This window comes from Cydia pomonella, chromosome 25, assembly GCF_033807575.1.
Source record: "Cydia pomonella isolate Wapato2018A chromosome 25, ilCydPomo1, whole genome shotgun sequence".
NCBI classification, from domain to species: domain Eukaryota; kingdom Metazoa; phylum Arthropoda; class Insecta; order Lepidoptera; family Tortricidae; genus Cydia; species Cydia pomonella.
The window spans coordinates 309,931-323,574 of NC_084727.1; the positions used below are offsets into that span (position 1 = coordinate 309,931).

General features: G+C 37.3%; 1 protein-coding gene and 1 long non-coding RNA gene across 2 annotated transcripts in view; one reads left to right on the top strand and one right to left on the bottom strand.

Annotated features, from left to right (window-relative positions):
- Positions 1-13,644, top strand: part of LOC133531521 (ommochrome-binding protein-like) — a 302,438-nt gene that overhangs the window by 39,844 nt on the left and 248,950 nt on the right. The gene's annotated exons all lie outside the window — the stretch shown is intronic.
- Positions 6,021-7,349, bottom strand: LOC133531756 (uncharacterized). The gene is made up of 2 exons (XR_009801590.1): positions 7,154-7,349; positions 6,021-6,225 (listed from the first exon to the last, which is right to left on the bottom strand). It is a non-coding gene; the product is annotated as an uncharacterized LOC133531756 (long non-coding RNA).

A 13,644-nucleotide genomic window follows, 5' to 3' on the forward strand; every position in this document is an offset into this window, starting at 1 on the left:
TAGATTACCACTGCAAAGCCAGGAAGGCTAATCTTTAACACGTTGGCTGCCATAAACATCACCGGTGGGATCACGTAATCTTCTCTGGCCAGCTCTCTGGCTGTGTCGCTATGACCATCACCGGTGGAATCGAAAGCTTGTTACTTACATCTTTATTAACCTCAGTAATAGTCCGATGCTGGGAACACGAAAATTGTATGGGGCGTGGGAGGAACACTTTCGGTGAAGTATGGTGGGCAGCCAACGTGTTAATACTTCGTTTATTTTTGGTAGGCTTAATTTGGCTGCCCTTTTTAGGGTACCTTCCACGTACCTACCGTAATAGGGGACTACTACGTAAAAACCGTATGTAAAATAAAAGGTAAAAAAGACCTATTTCTAACTTAAGAGTTATTAGGCTAGGCGCCCGCACGGTAGGCCCTCAAGTGTAACTGGGTCGCAGCTGAATTTTGTCCATAATGGCGGTGAATACTGAATACTTCATCAAATCATCATAAGAAGCCTGTCGAAGAGCCCTTGCTCTTTCCATACTCTTGGACGTAGCCATGTGCAAGAGTATGGAATAACAAACACTTTACGAAAAATACTAAAATGACTGTCTACCAAACTTGTGCCTTGAGCATACTCTTGTAGGGGGCTGAAAACTGCGGTGGCAGCATGGTTCCATGTTTATCACCTGTCATTATACCCGTCACTTTCGCGCTTACATACTTGTTAGAACGTGACAGGCATGGTGAGAAATGATAAAGAGCCGGCCATCTTAGCCCTACTGGACGTCGTACGCTATATAAAAAGAGAAAGATCCCCGCATTTTGCGAATTTCGATTTTCGCGGTAGGCCCCCAGGAACGAAGACCGAATTTGCATGTTTTTGTTCTACCTGACACACATCACTTTTATTATATTAGATTGTATTTCTACTACTTACTAGCGCGGCACCATTATTTATGTATTTACTTTTATCGCTCACTAATTTAATTTGTAATTGATTGTTGTTTTTTCTCATATACCTAAGTGAATAATTGTTATTCTTTTGAGAAATAAATCTTTAAACGGAATTTACACCTGCCACGTGCGCTGCCTAGGTACGTAGTGAGTAGGTACGTATGGTATACTAAACATAAACATAACGTGGAAAGACAGGGTTACTGGGTACCAACGAAAGTGTACTGGAAATAGCTCAACTTCCTAATATCACCGCGCTTATGATCTGAGACCACGCTACTCAAACAAAAACGCTTGCGGTGGCTAGGGCATGTGTAACGAATGGACAGTGGCGACAGCGACAGTGCTGATTAGGCTAGCGCAACGTAGGACGCCATTGCTCTGCTTTAAAGACTGCGTAAAGCGTGATATGTCGGTTTAAAACGGAGTTTTGTTTCAAAAAGTATTTTATCTTAAAATACCATTTCAAATACCATTTCCAGAGGTATCTTAAATTGTATCATTGATGTAAGTATAATTAACTGGATTCACTATCAGCCGGAAAAAATGGCCCCACAAAAGTAATGCTCGAACGGCTCGAGCACGAGTTTTGCTCCCAGTCTCATTTCGACGGTCGACACGACAACTGTCAAACATGACGAAATGTTCTGTAAAAGAAACCGGCCAAGAGCATGTCGGGCCATGCTCAGTGTAGGGTTCCGTAGTTACTCTTCCGTCACAATAAGCTAAACTGGTAGTAGTAAATTGTTAACCAAGGGATGAAACGCGAGTTAAACAAATAGGCAAATCTGCATAATCAGTACCTAATTAAAGGCTTTTTACTATGAAGGGGAAACTTTTTGCGATAACTCAAAAACAGCTAAACTTATCATATCCGCTATAGTTTTTATTTAAAGTCTTTCTTAAGCTCTACTTCCACGATTTTTTCATATTTTTTGGACCTATGGTTCAAAAGTTAGGGGGTGGGGGGGACACATTTTTTTTTTGTTTCAGAGCGATTATCTCCGAATATATTCCCTTTATCAAAAAATGTTTGTTGAAGACCCCTATTAGTTTTGAAAGCCCTTTCCAACGATACCCCACACTGTAGGGTTGAAGCAGAAAAATAAAATTCACCCCCACTTTACGTGTAGGGGAGGTACCCTCAAAAAAATTAAATTTTTAGATTTTATTGTACTACTTTGTAGGCTTTATTGATTTATATATCAATGCCGAATTTCAGCTTTCTAGCACTAACGACCACGGAGCAAAGCCTCGGACAGACAGACAGACAGACAGACAGACAGACGGACATGGCGAAGCTATAAGGGTTCCCAGTTGACTACGGAACCCTAAAAATGCGCTTATTAGCAAAACAACAAGAAAAAACTGGCCACGTGCGAGTCGGACTCGCACAGGAAGGGTTCCGTACCATTATCTATAAACACGGTCACCCATCCAAGTACTTACCCCGCCCGACGTTGCTAACTTCGGTGATTGGATGAGAACCTCGAGATTGGAAATAAATATTTATTTTATTCTGTTTTTAGTATTTGTTGTTATAGCGGCAACAGAAATACATACTTAATCTGTAGAAATTTGAGCTCGCTAACTATCACGGTTCATGAGATACAGCCTGGTGACAGACGGACGGACGGACAGCGGAGTCTCAGTAATAGGGTCCCGTTTGACCCTTTGGGTACGGAACCCTAAAAAAGGATGGCATATATTTCTTTCAGTGAGTTCTATTGATAATTTAACAGAAATAAAAATTTAATAATTCATTTTGTTGATACAAATTAACGGTTGTCACGGAACAAAAATCTATGGAGTCTACATTAGATTTTTTTTTAATACCATGTTGGTGGCAAACAGGCATACGGCTCACCTGGTGGCAAGCGTTCACCGTAGCCAATGAGGTCCTGAAACACCAGGGTGTCACATACGCGTTGCTGACACGTTTTTTTGTTGTTGTACATGGGTGGGCTTTTTTATGCGTCTGAAGATGTATTTACCTACTATTTGCAAAACAACTGAAACTTTTTAAAGACATTAACATGCGAAGGGGAATAAACCATAACAATTCTATAATAGCATCTAATGTAAGTATTGAAAACATTCATTCACGTAAAAAACATAACAACAATCATAGAATTGTTGTAATAAAGTCGATGTCTAACCTGTTACTAACTGTACGTTTACATTACACTGCGAAAAAAGAAAGCTCCAAAAATAAATGTAGATCAAAAAGACAATGGACCCGGGTACGTCCTTAAACTACGTCCACAAGAGAGGTATGGGTATTGTGAATATAATCTCGCTTAGTGTGGTAAGGCACAGCACAGCGGATGTCATTCCAGATCTAGAGCAGAGCCCAACTGGGGAAGTACCTCCACCTTACAGAAAACCGCACCCAAATAACACTAGACTACTCATAGTGTTGTGTTCCTGCCGGTGAGTAAGGCTGCCAGAGCTCAAAGAGGGGAGGGAGGGTTGTTAGGGTCGGCAACGCGCATGTAACTCCTCTGGAGTTGCAGGCGTACATAGGCTAGAGACTGCTTACCATCAGGCGGCCCGTATGCTTCCCTCGTTAAGCTCTGGCAACCTTACTCACCCCCTCACCTTCTTTAAGAAGAATTCCAGTGATTGGAGGATCCATGAGAACTAGAAGCGTTTGAAAATTGATAGGCCGCTGGATATTATTCGGTAATACATCGTATAACGAGCGGTTAAGTCTGTTGCAAGAAAGAAATTGTGATCCGAAGTTCCTTCGTCAAAACAGCACTCGCATAAAGAGCTAATTTTTGCGAGGAATACAGGAGTGCAGACGTGACCCAATCGGAGACGGCAGAGTGTAGACGTAGCCTATTTACTAGCAGAATGAAAACGGAAGAACCACGGTTTATGAGGTATAATTGGTTATATGATTCCATAGTGTTTTCCAACATGGCGTCCAGAAGAAACCCATAATTCTTGCCAATCGTCCCTCAAGTCACGGCGAGCTTTAATCATTAAGTCGGAAGCAAAAACCATGTTGCGAGCAGTGTTGGGCAAAAATCAATTCGAATAAGAATAAATCCATCCCTTATTATTTTAAAATTACATGAAATGGAATAAATCATGCAATTTTTATTTTAAATGAAGAATAAAAGACGGAACGAAATATTCCATGAATGGAGTTATTCTAAATAAGGTTTTAGTGGAATAACATGTTATTTAGAATTAGAATGAAGTTTGAAGTTGTCGTTAGGTCAATCTTGCGAGTCGATTTACTACCACTTCCTGACGTTCGATTTGGCCTGGTATTTGGTAGTATCTGGTGGACTTGGTGACTGTGCAATATTATGGTGCTATGAAGCTGGTCTGATGGTGGAGCCCGAAGGTGGCCAAAGGAACTCCTAAAGTAAACAAAATAAAGACACCGCAAACACTTTGATGTTTTATGGTTTTTCTGAACACCTGCGGCTGCCGGCCCTTCAAAAGATCTTTGAGCATGTTATTTTGCCGTTTAATAATATGAAGAAATTTTAAATAACAGGTATTTAAAAAGACCATGTAATAACTCAGTACTTAATAAAAGTTCGGTAGCAACAAGGACACTAAAGCACCGAAGTTAATTTAGAAACATGAAAATATATCCAGTCATAATAACTTAGACAAATGTATTTTGCAGTAGCAGCGGCTCCATACAACCCGATTCCCATTCACTCGCTATTCATTTTGACGTTTATACAATGATCAATTTACGAAAACGTCATTTAACCATAAAGTATTCAATGTTTTAAAATGTCCGTTTGAAAATTTGACACTTAAACTGTATTTCATTAAGTTTACTTTTGTATGAAATACTTCTCTTGACTAAAATGATAAAGAAGCGTTATTAGCATCTACCAGAGCGCATTGCATAATGTCAAACAGCTCTATATATTTTGACACATTCTTTGGCATTGGGCATTGGGCGTCCTCTTCTTTTAATACGTCAATGTCTTGTATATGGAGTGTGGAATTAAAAGGAGGGAAATCTCTTATGGTAAGGTCTGTTTTTTTTATTCCGTAGACTAAAATGACGTTTCATATGTAAGACATGACATGAAAGTCAGTACCACATGAAATGTCATTTTAGTCTACGGAATAAAAAAACAGAATATAGAGCTGTTGCAAAAGTGTCCAGCTGTCAGCTATAAATAATTGTTCCAAATCTCTCCAGAGTAGCGCTAGAGTAGCTAAGAACCTAGGCGTTATTGACGCAGTGAAGCGCGCTGTCTATAATTTGTTTCTTTTTTTTTTCAAGTATTCTATGTATTGTAGCGCCACCTATTTAAGGTTTTTTTATGACACTTTTTGATAATGGAGATTCCATTCTTTACCTCCACCTTCCATATCTGATATCTTAGATACTTGACTATCTAGTAAGTATCTTGTATTTTGTATTTACATGTACATCCCTGGTAGGGTAGACCGGGGACAATTGAAACAATTTGCCTTTAACCGCCTGTGATCGTTATATTTTGATGAGTAGAAAGATCTACGCTCAAAATATTTCAAGGTTAGTTATCTGGTTCCTAAATAAAATGTATTTGGATGGTCTATAATCCATAGTTTTTTGACAATAATGTAATAAAGAGAATGGGGCAGTATGGTTCAATTGACCTCACATGAGTGTCAATTGAAACACTATGTGAGGTCAATTGAAACACTCAAATATCTTCGGCACAATGAAAGTACTTATATCTGTTTTAATTTTTTTCATCACTACCTCGGCATACAATGAGCTCATCAAAAGTCCGCAAGCATAACATAAAAATTTCTCAATTTATGAGCATCTGAACATCTCGACTAAAAAACTTGAGAAAAAAAAAGAAAATACGACTTTTAGTTGTCTTTGTCGCTGCTACCTTTTAAATTTACCTTAACCAAAGTAGTTTCAATGCAATTATAAGATATAACGATATAGAATCGCAGAAAACAAGCATAATTATGTTTTATACAAAAGTGCTTGTTTCAATTATAACAATGTTTCAATCATAACCATTCCCACACACTCTGTGACAACGAGTGTTGCAGACATCGGGATGTAAAATGAAATAATAGACGCAATAAAATAATCAGTATAAATTGTTTTATTACGTAAACAAAAACATGGCGATATGCCTATCAAAAAAAAATCCTTAACTCTCTCTGATATAAATTTTAGCAGTGGCCGACTTGTTTAATCAGCCGGTTGGCAGCAGTCGGTTGTTGCTAAAATGGCAAACATGCTTTTTGAGGTTCTCTCCGTAACATGCTTCCGTTTTCGGGGCATCTAAAAAAAACAGTTAAATAAATGTATTGTACAGAAATAGGATGTAGTAGTATAGTATTATATTTTTAGTTAGCATTATTTGCAATATTTTAGTTTAATTTAGATCGCGGTGCTTGTTGGATAAAAAAAAATTACGTAAGGTTTGTCACCGACTTTAAAAGGTGATTCAAATGTAATCTGTATCTACATGAACCCGTTCATTTATTTTTGATTTTATCTAAGTTTCATTCTTTTTTTTTAGTTAAAAAATTAAATCTTTTGCTTTTATCATCAGCTTATCGTCACAATCACAAATTTTTTTTTTCACTAAATTGTATACCTACAAACATACGGGTCAAACAGAGATCCTTCTTTTTTTTAAACCTGTTAATAATCATTTGGTCTATACACAAAAATTTTCTCCAGAATATGACAAAAACTTTTCTGAAAACCGCATCAAAATCGGTTAAGATGACCGCGAGATAATCGTGGACAAACATACATACAAACATACGGGTCAAACTGAGAACCTCCTTTTTTATGAAGTCGGTTAGAAACAAATGTTTACATTATCTCGAATAAAAAAAACTGCAGATTAAAAAAACTTCGTGTATCTTCGTATATCTTCAAATAAATGTCAACATTAATAGAATAAACATGTGCATCGAATACAGAACCCTATATTTTGAAGTCGGTTACTTTTGGGGACGATTAAAACACGAGGACGATTGAAACGTTTCAATCGTCCATAAGCAAGTTGTTTCTATCGTCCCCACACCACGTTTATCACTTCAAGGTCAAATATTATGTATAAAAAAGACTCGAACGCTGATCAACGACCATTAAAAACATTCGTTTATTCCTAACTATAACACCAAAATAATTTGATTATTCAAAATACAAGAGTAAAAGAAGTTATAAGAAAATATACGAGAGCACAAATACTTACTTTTTACCGCGAAAAACTGGTTTGGCTCGTGGACACTCCCGTCTCGCACCGGCGCTCGAAGGCTACTGGCCAAGGATTCAAACATGGCCGACCGCGTGTTCCGAGTGTTACGTCAGACGCGTAGGTATTATAGTTTTCGAGAAATTTGACTTGTTTCAATCATGACGTGTTTCTATTGTCCCCGGTCTACCCTAGTGATATATATACTTAATGTTCGAGTACGTACGTACATAAACGTACGTACGTTGGATTGCCTTACAACACGGCGGCAATGAATATAATAATTTTCTGTAGGTACATAAAAACACACAGTCGAACCCAGTGGCGTAGCTAGCATGAGTGGCACCCGGTGCGGAGATTGTGGCTGTCACGCTGTCACCCAAATCAAAATTGTTCAAATATGTGACGGTCCACATCAAAAGGCACCTTAACGCGGTCGGCGCTTACGTCGCGTTGCTGCATAGTACTGAGGGCCTACCGCGAACCACGTTCGACGTGTTGCCTCCCTGTCACACTTACGTACGAATTTACGAGTGCGACAAAGAGGAAACACGTCGAACGTGGTTCGCGGTAGGCCCTCTGCATTAGTATTGGCGCGCCGCTAATAATGGCGTAAGCGCCGACCGCCTTAAGGTCCCTTTTGATATGGACTGTCACATATATAAAATGGGAATGGGATATCCCATAGCCCAGAATTTAGCCGATTAGTCTAGCTCATTTTAGATCTCATGAACTCTCAATAGTCCTTACACCCTGGCTGGTGTTGCCTCTGCGTGCATTTTAAGATGACATGGGCAAGGGCAACACCCGCTCGGTGTAACCCTTACATTTCATAAGTGTCAAAAGGGACTCTACGTGTTGGCTTCAGCTCCACGCACGCCTCCCAATTGTCTGGATCCCTAATATCCCGCGATGGGAAAGACATAAAATAAGCAAAAAACGGAACCCTTATGGATTCGTCATGTCTGTCTGTCTGTCCGTCCGTGTCACAGCGACTTTCTTCCGAAACTATAAAAAGTGTACTGTTGAAACTTGGTAATTAGATGTATTTTGTGAACCGCAATAAGATTTTCACACAAAAAAAAAAAAATTTTTTTGGGGGTTTCCCATATTTAGAACTGAAACTCAATTTTTTTTTTTCATCAAACCCATACGTGAGGGGTATTTATGGATAGGTCTTCAAAAATGATATTGAGGTTTCTAATATCATTTTTTTTTCTAAACTGAACAGTTTGCGCGAGAGACACTTCCAAAGTGGTAAAATGTGTGTGTTATATTTTTTTTTTACTTTATTAGGTACACTAAACGGATATCGTACAATACCTATCATGGGAAACGCTGTGGGAAACATGCATGCACATTATGGCTTAATGAAAACTTTTTACAAAACAAGAAAACCGACTTCAAAAAGGATAAAATAAAATATTATCTTGCATCCTAATGCAACCAACTGCAAATAATATACAACATGCAATATACCAACTGATATGTTTGATTAGAAGTGGTGTCGGTCGGTGGCGGTCAGTAGGGAATATTTGATTATATCCTTTTTGAAGTCGGTTTTATTTTATTGTAAAAAGTTTTCATTAAGCCATAATGTGCATACATGTTTCCCATGATATTGTACGATATCGGTTAAGTGTACTTAATAAAGTAAAAAAAAACTTTACTAATATTTCGAAAACTGCTTAAAGGATATTAATATTTTTTTTTATTTTCCATTTAGAACAAAATAATTTTTATTCGTAAACACAAACAAGACACATTATATTACTTGATATAACAAAAACAAAGAAACAAACAAACAAAGAAAGAAACATTTCTAGTTATTCCTAACCTAACCCCCGATCCATCAACTCCCAACCCCTCAGTCCCCGACCGATCAACTCACCGCCTCCTCAACCCCCTAACCTCGCAAACCCTGACTCGTCAAACCCCAACCCCTCAACCCCGAATCTCAGACCCCCAAAACACTACCCTCTACCTTCATCTCTCACACCTACCCCTCACCTCTCAGTCTCTTTGGTTACGAAGACGTTAGCGAATATGTAAGGTCAAACTCGTGGTTAGGCTACAGTTGCACAAATGGGTGGTTTTTGGGAGGAAATGCTTGAAGTACTTTAGAAAACACTGAAATCACCATACACGTGCCTTTAAAAATTGAGGAGTTTCCTCAATTTCTCATGGTTTCCATCAGAGCTAAAAATATTACGGAAACAACTTGGAGGTAACTTCTTACAAACAGAAAAAGAGTTACTTTTACCACCGGTGCTGGAGTAATGTAGATATATTTAAAAAATCATTATCATGAAAACAATCGTCATCATCACTCATCAGGTCCACTCTTACAAATTGGTGATTTTCGAGAGAAAATGCTCGAGTTGCTTAAGAAAACACCTAAATCACCATACATGTGCCGTTAAAAATTGAGGAGTTCCCTTAATTCCTCATGGATTCCATCATCAGATCGGGACCAAAGTAAAATGGGACCACCTTGCATGTAACTCCTTTCAAACAATAAATAATTAGGTAGGTACTCTAATCGGACTACGGGTGTGTGAGTAATCGGTGAACGCACATAAAAATAAATCACTAATTCATAATTAAATTCCATCAAATCTACTAAGGAATGTCACTCTCACAATGACATCTATCAACGTCAGTATGACGGACCAGATATCACCAACCTTTTTGGAATAATAAAAAAAAAAATATCTTACTGAAGGTGACGAACATAATAAAACTGTATTTGTATGGAATACAGAAATTAAGTCAAAATATTTAATCGAAACCGGCAAAACGTCCCACTTTGTCGCTTGCCATAAGGACGCCTTGACAGGTTATTCGTATAAAGATACAAGCAAATGTCGACCTTATGGCAAGCGACAAAGTGGGACGTTTTACCGGTTTCGGTCACTCCATTTTCTATACCTTTAATTAAACGCTGCCAAATCCATAAGTGAAGGGTTTTTGTTTAATGTGTCGCCTATACTTCGACTTTTAGATGTTTGTTATGTGTAAGTAAATATTTATTCACTATACGTACAAAATTACATTCAAATGTATCGTCTTTAAGCAATAGGGTTGTTTCCATCTACAAATCTTAGGGCAGAATTGTATCCCAATAAATCCTTTTGGATTATAAGAACATGTTAAACTACTTTTAGGGGACCTGTAATGACCTAATTTTTGTAAATATGTATTGAACTTAAAAAATCTTTTACAGTACATATGGGGCTACTTTATAGCACTAGTGCGAGAAGTAGCATATTACGTTACTGTGTCGAACATTTAAAGGGCCATATGTACTGTAAAACGTTGTACGATACATGTGCGAATAGGTAATTCGCAACTCGTGTCGATTTAAAACACTCCCTTCGGTCGTGTTTTAATTTATCGCCACTCGTTTCGAATTTCCTATTTTTCGCACTTGTATCGTAATGTACTATTGTCACATGTCATGTGACCAAACTCGAAACGTCATTGAAGATTCTGATGACGTCACAACTCTCGGATTGACACTGTTGATAGTTAGGCAATAAACAACAAATGTCAGTTGACAGTTCGTATCTTCTACGTGTGTATGTAGTTATGTGTCAAATCGTAAACTGTGACGTCACACAATATTCAAAGAGCGTTTTGGGCGCTAAAGCATCTGTCAAAATATATTTGGTTAATTTAACATATTTAAAGCCGTTTTTAGTATAAAAGTTGAATTTTAGGGCAACTTTTAGTTAATATAGAACGTAATACAAGCGTTTCAAAAAATTTGAAACAACCCTATTATAATGTATACAGTACAAGCCTTGCTCAGTTGGGGACTAGGGTATTTTTAAAACATGCTGGGTACGGTGAGAGGTGTCATTTCCTACAATTTATAATCTTAAAATGCCAAATCTCGCTAAATTGTATTGAGATGACGTCTGTTCTTTTCTGATTACCCTTTCTGTTTGAAAAATACTATGAGTAACAGACGTCAGATGCCGAATGAAGTGACAACTTGACTTGCCAATTGACAAGTGAGTGTCATGGCCGCCATAAATCTATCATGGTACCATAAGGGCGTATTACACTATCCTGTAGTTATCGTTTTCGAATTTACGTTTTGAGGTATAGTAATAATACTAATAATACACACATCTTAAGACGATAATGTTTTTGTATTAAAACGGAATACCAAATGTTGTTTACACCTGAAGTATTACCATTTCATAACGAACATTTCTACCTCAAAATAGTTTTAATTCAGTATTAATTAACGCTAATTAATACTTTTTTCATAAGTCTGATTATTTAAACTAAGTATTTAAATATTGTATTTCAAATTAGTATTAAATTATTTACTTACGTGCATTCGTTCGCCAATAATATATTTACTATTTATGGAACGTTTCATTTTACTGGCAACACAGTGGTAGATTTGATGGAATTTAATTATGAATCAGGGATACAGAACCTCCTCCTTCTATGAAATTGAAGTCTGCTTAAAACTAGCACGAGATCTAAAACAACACAGCATCATGTTTTACAATTAAGCGGAAATCGTACCTACAAATTAATTTTACAGTACATATGGGGCTACTTTATAGCACTAGTGCGAGAAGTAGCATATTACGTTACTGTGTCGAACATTTAAAGGGCCATATGTACTGTAAAACGTTGTACGATACATGTGCGAATAGGTAATTCGCAACTCTTGTCGATTTAAAACACTCCCTTCGGTCGTGTTTTAATTTATCGCCACTCGTTTCGAATTTCCTATTTTTCGCACTTGTATCGTAATGTACTATAACACCATATTATAGCTACAGTGTAAAATATCAGGGAAAAAATACTAAACTATCTAAAACTTTAAATATTTAGGTACAAAAATAAAAAAGCATATGTAACTATCTAAACATTACAATTTAATTAAGTACTTATAATTGCTTACACGTATCATCAGGTTCAAATTTTTACAATTTATGAATGATGTCATTCATAACATGTCCATGCACTTTTGAACCCTACTGTAAGTACATATCAGGTCTTCCACTTCTTCCAGTAACAATTGAGTCGCTTAACTTCAAACTCTGGTAAATCTATCTGTCAGCTATGCGATTTTGGTATTAACAAAGGTAAATAATAGGGTAGATAATAGGTATTTGCTGAGAGGGTCGAATGGATTTACCCGAGTTGGAAGTTGGAAGAAGCGACACAATGGGGTTGCAACTGTCAAAGGTTTGCATAGATGGTGCCATCATAGTTTGCCCCTTTTTCTAGAATATGGCTGAGAATATGAAATTTGACTTAAAGGGGCGGGCATCCGGGCTATAACCGCGAAAATCGAAGTTCGGAAATTGCGTGCATCTTTCTCTGTCACTCTAATTACGCCTTCATTGGAGTAAAACAGAAAGATATCCGCAATTTGCGAAATTTGCAGTAGCTCCCCAGGGCATAACCGATAGCCGTTTGTCTTATAATTTTTCTAGCTGTAGTGCAAATGTAGGTGATACGACTCAAAACTTGTCAAAAATCTATGGAAATCGTGGGGAGGCCCTTAATGTTGAACTTGGCTTTCGCTCTTGGCTCTCATTTCACATTTATGTTTTTGATGGGTTTAACTAACTGGCTGAAGGAAGTGATCACCGCTTACGTTCAAGTGCGAATCTCACTCTTGCTCTTCCTTCAATGGGAATGGTAATTTTTATGCCTATTTTCTTGAATAACTTCTAATACTAAACTGTTTTTTCCAAAATTATAAAAAAAAAATTTTCACAATGAGCTCTTTCATTTCATATGTAATACACTAAAGTTTTCACGTCAGCACCTCGAACAAGGGTAATTTGCTGCTTAAAAAAAAGTGAGCAAAATGCGATTTTGCTCACTGAGTGAGACAAAATAACATTCAAGTGACCTTTAGATTCGAATGTCATTTCAAGATTGCCTAATACAAGTTCGAAATATTCGGATTCTATTGTCTTTGTCCCTTTCACGTCATTAGCAAAAAGAAAGAGACAAAAAAAGTGCATACGTAATTGAACGGTATATTGACGGTTTATAATATAAATAATAAAATAAAATAAAAAGCCTTTTATTTCCCGCTAAATTAGTACAATTATTTGTTTCTTACTTTATGATGGTTAGTAAATAATTTTTTGTTTTATTTTGCTTACATACCAGTTTTGGAATTGTTAGTTATTTTCTAAATAATTTGTAGATATGTAACAGGAACCCCTCTCAGGTGAAGGCCTCTTCCAAATTTGCCATTTTGATCGGTCTGATGCCAGTTTGGTCCAGCTTTTTTTATGATGTCCTCGTCCCAGCGTGAGTGTGGTCTTCCACTGCATCGCTTGCCTTAAGGCCTTTCCATAATGTGACGATTTTAGTCCATCTGCGGTCTTTAGTCGTGCCACATGTCCGGCCCATCGCCATTTCAACTTTTGAGCTTGGTTGAGAGCATCTATATAGTTTTAATCGCTGTTCTTATCCTTGTGTGTCGTATCTTTTGA